The following is an 11,922-nucleotide window of genomic DNA, read 5'->3' as shown; positions in this document are numbered from 1 at the left end:
TTCTTTTTTTTTTTCGGAGCTGGGGACCGAACCCAGGGCCTTGCGCTTCCTAGGCAAGCGCTCTACCACTGAGCTAAATCCCAACCCCTTCTGGGCTCTTTCAAAGGACTTGGTCACTTCTCCAACTCTGCCCTCTGTAGCACACACAGTTTGTATTCTAGAGTCTAGCTGGCTCCTCTACTGCTGCTGCTGTTCTTGGTGGTTATCCCATGGTACTGGCATCTTCAAACTCTTGGGTTCTTCTGCTGCAACTGGGTTGCTCTTTCATTAATAGTTTCTTATAGGCTCTTTTCATAGAGCCAGGCCTCAAAAATGTACCTTTACCAATGACCTCTCACAGTGCCAAGCCTAAGTTGATCTCCATTAGCCCTTACTGCCTTTAAAACCACTACCACTTGAGTGACTCTTACACATTACAAAGTCTGGCTGTTGGCATGAGATACAACCTTGGCCACCTCTGCAACACAGTTCTCTAGGCTCTCAGGAAGCACTTCATGGAAGATTTCACCTCGGTGATGCTGGTCTCTTCTTTATCACCACTGATTTCTTAGCTCCAGCTGACCAGCATCAATTGTCCCAGTAACACAAAGGTTTTCACTTCAATACTTCTGGTATCTTGTTACTCACAGCTGATTGTTTAACCCCAGCTAACCAGAAATACAGAATCTCAAATCAAAATAGCAAAGGGTCCTGATAATAGTTTATAAACTTCCATCTGAATCTTCACAAGCCAGGCCTCCATCTTCCACACTGTTGTCAACATTCTTATCTCCCAAGCTCCTATAGAAAATCCCATGGAAGTCTCCACATTCTCTACCTTTTCTAGTCCCAAGTTCAAAAGCCCTTCCACAATCCTCTCATAAACATGGTCAGGTTGGTCACAGCAATACCCCACTCCTGGTACCAGCTTGTCTTAGTTAGAGTTTCTATTGCTGCAGTGAAACACCATGACCAAGAACCAAGTTGAGGAGGAAAGAGTTTGTTTATTCAGTTTACACTTCCAGATTGTAGTCCAATCTGGTTGGAGGAAGTCAGGATAGGAACTCAAGCAGGACTGGAACCTGGAGGCAGGAGCTGGTGCAGAGTCCAGGGAGGGACCACCAACCCAAGGATGGCACCACCCACAATGGGTTGAACCCTCTCCCATTAATCACTAATTGAGAAGACCTTAAGCTGAATCTCATGGAGGCATTTTTTCAACTGAGGCTCCTTTCTGTCTGATGATTTTAGCTGTGTTAAGCTGACACAAAACCAGCGAATATACATACTAACACATCTTTATGTCTATACGTGTGTGTGTGTGTGTGTGTGTGTGTGTGTGTGTGTGTATCGACCACAGAACTACCATCCTGTTCAAACCTTACCTCTCACCTGTTAAAAAAAAAAAAGCAAGGGGGTTGGGGATTTGGCTCAGTGGTAGAGTGCTTACCTAGTAAGCACAAGGCCCTGGGTTCGGTCCCCAGCTCCGAAAAAAAGAAAAGAAAAAAAAAAAGCAAGAATGATGGAATCCAGTACTTACAGCATTACAAACTTATACCCAAAATGTATCAAAGAGGCATGAGTTACTGGTTCAAGAAGCAAAGGATCATGAGCTACTGGTTAGAGAAGAAAGTAGTCACTGCTTGTGGGGTTGGATCGGAAACGAGATATAGAACAGTAAGTCAGTGTTCAGAGACCCTTTGAATGTTTGAGAGCCCAAGCGGGGCGGGAGGAAATGACAGATGTACAGAAAGAAAAGGTCTTCTTGTTACCACATGTCTGCACTTTCCCAAGGGCCCAGGAAATGGCGTGCTGCGTGAGAAATCACCAGCAAGGACAAAGTCTAACAGAAGCCCCACACCAGTGTCTCGTCCCCAAATGAAAGTGTTCGCTAGCATGATTCTGAAATCAAAATGAAAGGAAAAGGAATTTCCATGCTGACTCTCTTTGAAGAGACAGGAATTGAAAGTGCAAGAGGACAGCTTTATTTTGAGGGGAAGAACCTTGAAAAAGAGGAATTTGAGTTTAAGCAAATTTAGTGTGAGAGGGGCAAATGTCAGTCAAATACAGTCCTGAGAGAAAAATCACTTTCATTCATTCATTCATTCATTCATTCACTTGAGGAAAGTTTTGTTTTCTTTTTTTTCTTATTTAGCTCTTATTCATAATCATAAATTTAACTTTGCAATCCAGCTCGACTTCAAGGAGAATGAGGAAAATATGGAACCCAAAGAACTTCAGTGAGAGCAGAAATTGTAAGCAGATGGAGTGGGGGAATGGTTTGATGGGTAAAATCCCTGCAAGTCAAAAGAAATCAGAGTTGTCCACAGGCAGAAATGGTGATCTTTTTGCTGGTCTTGCCATTCCTGGACCCCAAACACCCCATGGCTTCCACAATGGTCATTCCTTCTCTCCCTTTCCCAAAGACCACATGCTTGCCATTGAGCTACCCAGTCTTGGCAGTGCAGATAAAACCTTAGCGCCACTGGTCCAGCATTTGCCATGGACAAGATGTCAAGACCTGTATGCTTCAGGAAGACATTCTCACTCTCAAATTTCCCTCCATAGATGGACCTGCCACCAGTGCCATTATGGTGGTGAAGTCACCACCCTGGTACATGAATCCTGGAATAATTCTGTGAAAGGAGGAATCCTGGTAGCCAAATCCTTTTCTCCTGTCTTTGGAACTTTGTTTACAAACAGCAAGAAAGAGACACAGGCCAAGGGCTCGCCATCGGCCATGATGTCCAAGTACAACTCTGGGGTTGACTGTGGCTGCCAAAGCAGCACAAATCAACAGCGGCACCTGCAAAGCTCAGAGTTTTTATTTCCTGAGAAGCCTCATGCATGCTACGTGCACACTGTACCACCCAGCCATGCACCACAGTGCTATAGCTGTTTCATACCCTTCTGATAGTGCAAAACTTGCTTCTTGAGTGTCTAGAGGGGGTTGGGGATTTAGCTCAGTGGTAGAGCACTTGCCTAGGAAGTGCAAGGTCCTGGGTTCGGTCCCAGCTCCAAAAAAAAAAAAAAAAAAAAAAAAGAACCAAAAAAGAAAAAGAGTGTCTAGAGAAATGCCCCAGCAATATAAGGCTCCTCTGCTCTTCCAGAGGACCAGAGTTTAGTTACTGTGCCCACATCAGAGGCTCACAGTGGCTTCTAAGTCCAGCTCCTAGAGATCCAACACCCTCTTCTGACCTCCCCAGGCACACACACACACACATACACACACATATACACACACATACACACACATACACACACATATACACACATACACACACATATACACACACATACACACACATACACACATACACACACATACACACACACACACACACACACACATACACACACACACACACACACACACACACACATACACACACACACACACACACACATACCACACATACACACACACATACACACACACACACACACACACACACATACACACACACATACACACATACACACACACACACACACACACATACACACACACACATACACACATACACACACACACACACACACACATTCACACAGACATACAAATATATATTCATAAGGAAGAAATTAAATCTTAAAAAGAATTTGCTTGTTGAACAAAACTCACTCAGGCTCCAGAAAAAGGTAAGAGGGCAATGTTCCAAAAACATCAAAGTTCCAAAGAACTCATTTCTTTTTTTTTCTTTTTTATATTTATACACATATGCATGTATGTGTGCATGTATGTTTGTGTGTGTGTGTGTGTGTGCACTCATGTGGAAGTCAGAAGAGAATAATTTTGGGGAGTCAAGTTCTCTGAGCTGAGGCAAAACACTACACCAAGGGTTGCCTCTCAGGGTGACCACGCTGTGTTGCTTCTGACTGACACTCTCATGGACGGAGCCTCTGGCGTTTGGGCTCAGCTGGCTGATCTGAGATAGCACATCTTCTTTTGTCCTTCCAGTCTAGGTGTGATGAAGCTGTACATCATTGTACTCACTAGACCTCGCTGGCTTTCCGACTTTTCTGATGACAATTCTTATATTTGATTGTGTCTGCTGCCGTACTTGGAGTAGTCTTTCTTTTCCTGGTTGAACCTTACCTGATTATTCAGTCAAGTATGGCTTGTGTGATGCTTAATGTTTGGGTTTGTTTGGTTGGTTTCTGAGATTCCTTGGTGGTTTTATGCCAAATAGAAAATTTAGCCTGGCATGGTAGCACATAGCTCTAATCCTAGCCGGTAGGAGGTAGAGAAGCAGGAGGATCCAGAGCACGAAGCTACCCTTGCTTTATAAAACTATGAAGGTTTTAGGTTGGGCTTCATGAAGAACCTGTCTCAAAAATGAAAAACAAAGGAAAAATACTAAATTGCATGTAGCTATATTTTTCAATACATTTACAAAGGCTTTGAATCTTTTTTGCACGTGTTTGTGTGTGTGTGACATGAGTGTTCATGTGTGCGTGTGTTCACTTATGTGTGGGCATACATACATGCACATGCATGTGGAGCTCAGAAGCTGGCATGTAGAGTCACCCTTGATAACTTAACGTTTTATCCACTGAGGCTGAGTCTCCCCTCTCACCCAGAGATCACGAACACCTCTTAGTCTAGCTATGTTGTGATGTCGCGTTGCCCCATGCCAATGTTAATTCTCAAGGCTTCCGCAAGAGGGATTGCCTCCCCCCTCACCCCAACCCACACAGCCAGCCAATCATGTACTCAGGTGATCTCATGGGAATCTTTTCCCCATTTTAACTGGTCAAATAAAGGCTAGAGCTTATGATTGGTCAGTGGAAGGAAAAGGTGGGGTGAGAGGTCCTAGAAAGTGGGGGCAGGAAGGAGGAGAAAGAGAAGGAGGAGGAAGGACAGAGGAGGAGGAGGAAGGACAGAGGAGGAGGAGGAAGGACAGAGGAGGAGGAGGAAGGACAGAGGAGGAGGAGGAAGGACAGAGGAGGAGGAGGAAGGACAGAGGAGGAGGAGGAAGCACACGGCCAGGAGAAACTGCCAGGAGCAAAGGATGCCTTAAGTTATCTATATGTGGGTTGGGGATTTAGCTCAGTGGTAGAGCGCTTGCCTAGGGCGCAAAAGGCCCTGGGTTCGGGTCCCCAGCTCCGAAAAAAAAAAAAAAAAAAAAAAAAAAAAAAAAAAAGTTATCTATATGTACCTTTGTAACGGTCCGTGATTCGATGAAGATTGATACCCCAGACACAAATAGTATGTAAATGCAAAGACTATTTTATTCTGCAGAAGTCCAGCATGCTGGGGTCTCCCATTACCAAGATAGAAAGACCCTGAACTGAGCTCCCAGGCCTGATTTAAAATACATTAGGAGAATTCCGGACTAGGTGGCCTCTATCTTAATCTCTTGAGTTCAATTCTAGGCACATTCCAGAGCCATTACCAGGGAATGGGGGCTCTAAACTGTTGCCGGGGAAGTCTGGAAACTGCTGCTGACCCATTGTCCTTGCTTCTGGCCAGGTGGCAGGGCAGCTTCTGATGGCACGGCAATTTCTGACTAGCTGCCTGAAGCCTGGGGTTCTTCCTGGCTTGTCTGGACTTAACCAGTTCTTAGGCATAGTCTCCTGACCTGCCCATTTGAAATCTGTCATGGAATCAGCCTAGCCTTCTCACCTTGCCCCTGCTCTTGTAGTCTGACTGGGCGTTGCTTGGGGGGGACAGGCAGGGAGTGGGGGACGTTGCCATAAGATGTTTGCTCAAGTAGACTTTGTGGTTTCCTTCTGGAATTGGAGTCTAGCCGCTGGAGCTTCAAAGATGGAGTTGCTTCAGTTTTACGGCTCTATCTTTCCCTATATTTATGTTTCAATACATCTCATTATGCATTCCAAATTGGCCTGGGATTCACAGCAATCCTCCTGCCTTCAGCCTCTTGAATGCTAGGATTGCAAAGAGGAACCAACACACCCAGCCTCACCTTCCCTTAAAGTGTAATGCACAATTGCATTAGGCACCTCCTCTAACTGATGGCTGGCCTTCAGAATGTAAATTGCTTTAAGTGTTTAGAATAGCAGAAGGTTCTTGCCCCCACCCCACAAGAAACAATTCGTCAAAACAGGTAGTAAACCTCTCCTCTAATGCTGAGCTGATGTTTCCTCCTATTGCCAGATGAGCCAGGTCCTGACTTAGGTTCAGTATAGAAATAGCCTGGCTGAGTGCCGTAAGCTTGCTAAATGCACACTTGGCTAAACTCCAGATGGAGTGCTAAAATCAAGGGGTAGCAGAAAATGATCGTTGCTGGATGTCAGAATCATAGATCAAAACCCTGTGGCATTAGAGGAAAGACGATTTTGTTATGAAAAAGTATCGCTCCAGTTTTATTATTTAAATTTTAGGAAACGGCTTGGTTCATAAAACGCTAGTCGCGCACCCATGCAGACTCTCTTTGGGTCTTTGGCACTCACATGAGAAAGATGCTTCAGCAGTGAAACCTGCAAGCCCTTTGCTGAGGAGGAAAGACAGAAGGATCACATGGGTTCTATGGCCAGGGAGCATCCCAGAGTCAGTGAGCTCCAGACTTAATCAGAGACACCCATCTCAGAAAACAAGGTAGGGAAGTGACTGCGGCAGAAACCTCTGGCTTCCACACATGTGTCTGTGCCTCGTCATGTGTATACGCACACTTGGCACCTTACACATACACGAACGCACACATACAGGAAATGAACAAGTAGGAGGTAGGGATGTAGCTCTTGCCCGGGTTGACAATCTGGGTTTGAACATCAAACCCTACAGGGTGGAAGGAGAGAACCAACTCCACGGGTTGTCTTCCAATGCCCCACATGTGCACTGTGGTGGGCATGCACCTACATTCACACACACACATTGTTAGTGTATGTATACACTGTACACAGTGATACGTTATTTATCTGCCGGTGAAATGAGCCAATTCAAGCCACGTTAGATTATAGGAAAGGCAGGTTTATTGGGAAGCCTCTCGCTGGTAAGTTCACTGACCCCAAGGATTGAGGCTAGGGGAATCATCATGAGGGGATGGGGCAGAAAGAGAAAAAAGGCCTGCAAGCAAAGAGAAAAGAGAAGATGGAGGGAGAGAGAGAGAGAGAGAGAGAGAGAGAGAGAGAGAGAGAGAGAGAGAGAGAGGAAAATGTCTTCATTATATAGGGAGAAACCTCTACATACTCTATATAATGGTTCAGAATTGGAGGCCTGGTATGCCAGGTAGGGACTGAGGAATTCAGGGAGAACCTGAGGGTCAGGTCTGTTTTGATATGTAAAATATGCACCTCAGTCCCTTGTCTCCATCTGGAAACCAAACACACAGTAATAATAAATAAGACAAAAATAACAAATCAATTTTAGAAGTCAAAAGTTCTTGGCGGGCATTATAGAGTAAATCACAGTTTCTCATCAACTTGCCTGCTCCAACTCTCCTATAACCACTGTAATGTATCTATGCATATACGCTTACTTTAACAGTGGCCCATGATGATCAGGATTCAGTTTTTGAATACCCTTGCCTGGTAGGGTGCTCCTGTAATGTTTACTACCAATGTTATGAGTCTCCTTGTTTGCCCAGTGAAAACTGACAAGAACCTGTCTTGTAAAGTATATTGACTTGTCAGAACATCCTTTCTCCTTTTTGAGACCAAACTCTCTTGATTATATATTCCAGAATTTTGCATCTTCCTGCTTCTGCCTCCAGAATGTGGGCACGACAGGTATATGTTGCCACACACACCTAATTTCCAAGCCATACTGTTATTTCTAGAACTATTAACTAAATTAATAAATTTAAATTTATTAACTTTTTAAAATTTATAAAATTATAGTTATAAACAATATATAAATATAATATACATGATATTACAAATAAAAATTTTAGTGTATTAATATGTAATAAATTTAATTAATAAAAATTTAAAAATTTTAAATATCTGAATAAATGAAAAGTAAAACCTTCATGAACATTTATCGACTTGGAAAGGACAGAGTGTTCTTCCTAAACTCTTTGTCAATAGTCCGCTTTACTCTGAATGGAGTTCACTGCACTTTCTGACCTGTAGAGTTTGTCCACGTTCCATGGCTTCTGTCTCCTTTTTGTATCCTTAGAACCATCAACTTTGCCTCTCTTGTCAAGCATCAATCTACCTCTGACCTCCTTCCTCCACTTCCATGTATGGAGGAGATGGTTCCTGTCCATGCATGTGGAAGTCAGAGGTCAGCATTAGATGTCACTGTCACCTTGGCTTTTGACATATATTCTCTTGGTGGGACCTTCCAGTGTCTGACTCTCCTCTGTTGAAATTACAAGTAGCTGGACCACTAGCCTAGCTCTTTATGTGGGAGATGGGGATCCAGTTTAGGTCCTCATGCCTGTGTAGCAAGCTCTTTACTGACTAATTTAGCTTCCCAGTCCCTGGATGGCCTTAAACTTACTATTTACTTACCTTAGCTTCCTGAGTGGCATTACAGGCATGTATCATCATAGTGGCTGCCTCTTCCTGCTGCTTTTAAAGATGCTTGCAAGGGGTTGGGGATTTAGCTCAGTGGTAGAGCGCTTGCCTAGGAAGCGCAAGGCCCTGGGTTCCGTCCCCAGCTCCGAAAAAAAGAAAAAAAAAAAAAAAAAAGATGCTTGCAACTGATTACTTTAGGCCCATCAGAATAATTCAGGATCTTCAAATTAGCAACATTAATTCCATCTTAATCCCCATTGGCCGTGTAATGTGTCATAGTCTAGACTTCCAGACATTAGGATATGGACAGACAGCGGGAAGCATTACTCTGCCTATCATGCCATAATATATATTATGAAGATTGTAGATCAAGATTATTAGGATTCGGTAGTAAAGAACGTAGCCTACTCTGCGTTAAGCAGAGAATTTATTCCAGTGGCCTTGGAACTGTTGGCTGACTAATTAACTAAAGCTTCCCACAGTCACTCCCAAGGAATGCAGTGCAGAACTGTGTGACCAGAGGTGACTCTTTCACTATAATCACTGGAATTTTTAGCTTGTGCGGCAAGCATCCAGGTACAGCAGCCACGCCGCCTCCACTACTATCAAAGCGCTCCTGCTTGGAATAGGATACGCAGTCTTGATAGGCAGAAGGCTGAGGCAGGAGGAGGGTGAATTGGAGGCCAACCTGGGCAACACAGGGAGACTCATCTCCAAAACAGAAAGATACTGGTGAACCATGTGAAACCCACACTGATAGAAGCAACACCCGGTGTCCGACTCTCCTCTTTTAGCTCAGTTTCAAAAGCAAGTGTGAGTCCATTGAATTCCAATAGAGAACACCAAAGCACACCAGGAATTTAGATTATGTTTTAGTGGCGGGGGTGAGCGAGCATCTCTGCGTGGCTGAGGTTGTCCTGGAAATCCCTTACTCCATGCATCAGGCAGGCCGCAAATTAAAAAGTCTGCCTGCCTCTGCCTCCTCAAGAAATCGGATTCTAATATTGTCTTGGATTTATATTTTTAGCCTCTGCAAAGCAGAAGGAAGTAGGGACAGATGCCAGACAGTAAACAAGATACCTACTAGGTAGTAGGTTGTAAAAGTAACTTTTATTCTCCTGTTGCAATTTTGTCTGGGAGGCTTACTGCCTCCTTCTGCTAACCTAGGCCTAGGCCTGGAAGCTTCTAGCTTCCATACAATCTAATCCAGGCCCCTCTGAGACTTGCAACTGAAAAAAAGCCCACGCTTTCTTGTTCTTTTTGAACCCTGTTTGGTTGGTTCAGCTCAGTTGTTCTGGTCAAACTCCTCTCCCAGCTGACTTGTTCAATCTGGCTTTTCTCTAGGACTCTGAATGTCTCTGCTTGGCCTCAAACTAACTCTAGCAATCTTCTTAAGTAGCTTCCCTCTGCTCTCTCTTCTCATGAGGGTTGAGCATATTCTATTCTGTCAAATCTTTCTCTGATTCACAAAGGTCTGCCACTCAATTAGACATCCCTTTCAAACATGGGTGCTTCCTTCTACAAATTAACTTTACCTTCACTGTTTGGGATCAGGGTGAGTACTAAGGGTGTGTCTGTATTCCAGCCAGAGGGATTAAAGGTGCATGCTAAGAGCTGAGCCATGCCCTAACTAGAACAGGTTTAAATATCCTGTAGCAGTAGGACTGCATCTTTATGGAGGAACATGTAAGATACCAGTGTGGTGGACACAACCAGAGGGACTTTAGAATAAGTAGAGGGATATTTTATTTTCACTTTATAGCCTTTCATTTATAACTATTGAAGTCTGTAACCTTATATGTGTACTGGTTATTCAAAACAAGAGAATTTTTGTTTTTTCTTTTTTTTTTTGAAATTTTTTATTCATCTTTTTTTAGTCTATATTTATTTATTATATATAAGTACACTGTAGCTGTCTTCAGACACACCAGAAGAGGGCATCAGATCTCATTACAGATGGTTGTGAGCCACCATATGGTTGCTGGGATTTGATCTCAGGACCTCTGGAAGAGTAGTCAGTGTTCTTAACCACTGAGCCACCTCTCCAGCCCCTGTTTTAGGTTTCTATAGCTGTGATAAACACAAATGTCCAAAAGCCATTTGGGGAGCAGAGGGTTTCTTTTATTTCACTGCTTACAGTTCTCCCTGAATGGAAGTCAAGGCAGGAACTGAAGCAGAGGCCATAGAGATGACAGTGCTTACTAGTTTACAACCCTGCCTTATTCAACCTGCTTTCCAATACAACCCAGGGTCACTAGCCCAGGGGTGGCATTGTCCCCACATCAATCATTAATCAAGAAAATGCCCTACAGACTTGCCTGTGGGCCATAGGGAAACAGTTTCTTAATTGAAATTCCCTTTTCCTGAAGAATGTGTCTTTGCTAACAAAATGTCTAGCTAACAAAAACTAACCAGCTTAGAAATTGTCAGTCAGTCAGTCTGTCTGTCTGTCTGTCTGTCTATCTATCTATCTATCTACCTACCTACCTACCTATCTACCTATCTACCTATCTATTTATTTAGAGAAAGCCTTTCACGTTGTCAGGCTGCTGTCAAAGTCTATGTCTCTGGGGATGATCTTGAACTCCTGAGTCTCTGTCTCCATCTCCCAAATGTTGGGATTTGGTAGCGGTCAATTCGTCCTGGAGATAGTCCCCCAGTAGAAATAGAAAAAGTCATTTAAGGAATCAAACTTTAGAGAGGAGAAGAAAATAATAACACCAGGCACATGCACAGTAACTACAGACACCTATCAAATCTTTATTAGACAGCTCTTCCCCTGGGCAAGCTTGGCCATAAATCAAAGCACATTCTGTCGTCTCTAGTGGGAGGTAGTAAGAAGAGCATTCTGGAGTTCTTCCCTCAGCAGTGCTCTTGAGACTCACCTGCAGTTGCCGTCCCTTATAAACCCATGTCACAGGTTGAACCTCTGGACTCCCATAGATTAAAAGAACCAAGCAGGAAAGTCCCAGCCTAGGTGAGGAGAGCACAGTGCATGGGCACACATTTGTGGATTTCCCTTTTCTAGCAAGGGAGAGACGCCTCAATGGGTGGGGATAGGAGACAGCCTTTTTTTCCTTTCTTACTGTGTCAGTGAGAATGACAACCCTTTGTAACTGAGCCAGAGAAAGTTTTGGAGATGCGGTAGCACACACACACACACACACACACACACACACACACACACACTGTAGAAAACTAGTCACTTGCTAAAGTTAATCATTGACTGGAACCAGGTAAGCAACATTTCCTGTTCTCACTAATACCCACGGCTACCTGTGGAAGCTAGCATACGCCCCAGCGATTCCACCAAGAATTCACTGGGTGTGGAGGAAGAAACGACTTAACTTCAAGTAGTGATCTGACCTATGACTGACCAGAGACCTGACTCCAACAAAGGCTATACTGCCAGACGCTGCATTAGATACACACACCTCCAGAGACAAGGAGTGGGGGTGGGGCGGGTAGGGCAGAGCCAGGAGAAGAATGACCAGCCCTGGGCAGAAAGTCCAGGCT

General features: G+C 44.0%; 1 pseudogene; it reads right to left on the bottom strand.

Annotated features, from left to right (window-relative positions):
* Window positions 1-2,293: 2,293 nt before the first annotated feature.
* Window positions 2,294-11,922, bottom strand: part of LOC116898409 — a 41,658-nt pseudogene continuing 32,029 nt past the window's right edge.

The sequence above is a fragment of the Rattus rattus genome, chromosome 4 (assembly GCF_011064425.1).
Source record: "Rattus rattus isolate New Zealand chromosome 4, Rrattus_CSIRO_v1, whole genome shotgun sequence".
Taxonomy (NCBI): Eukaryota; Metazoa; Chordata; class Mammalia; order Rodentia; family Muridae; genus Rattus; species Rattus rattus.
This window is presented reverse-complemented; position numbering and strand designations above follow the sequence as displayed.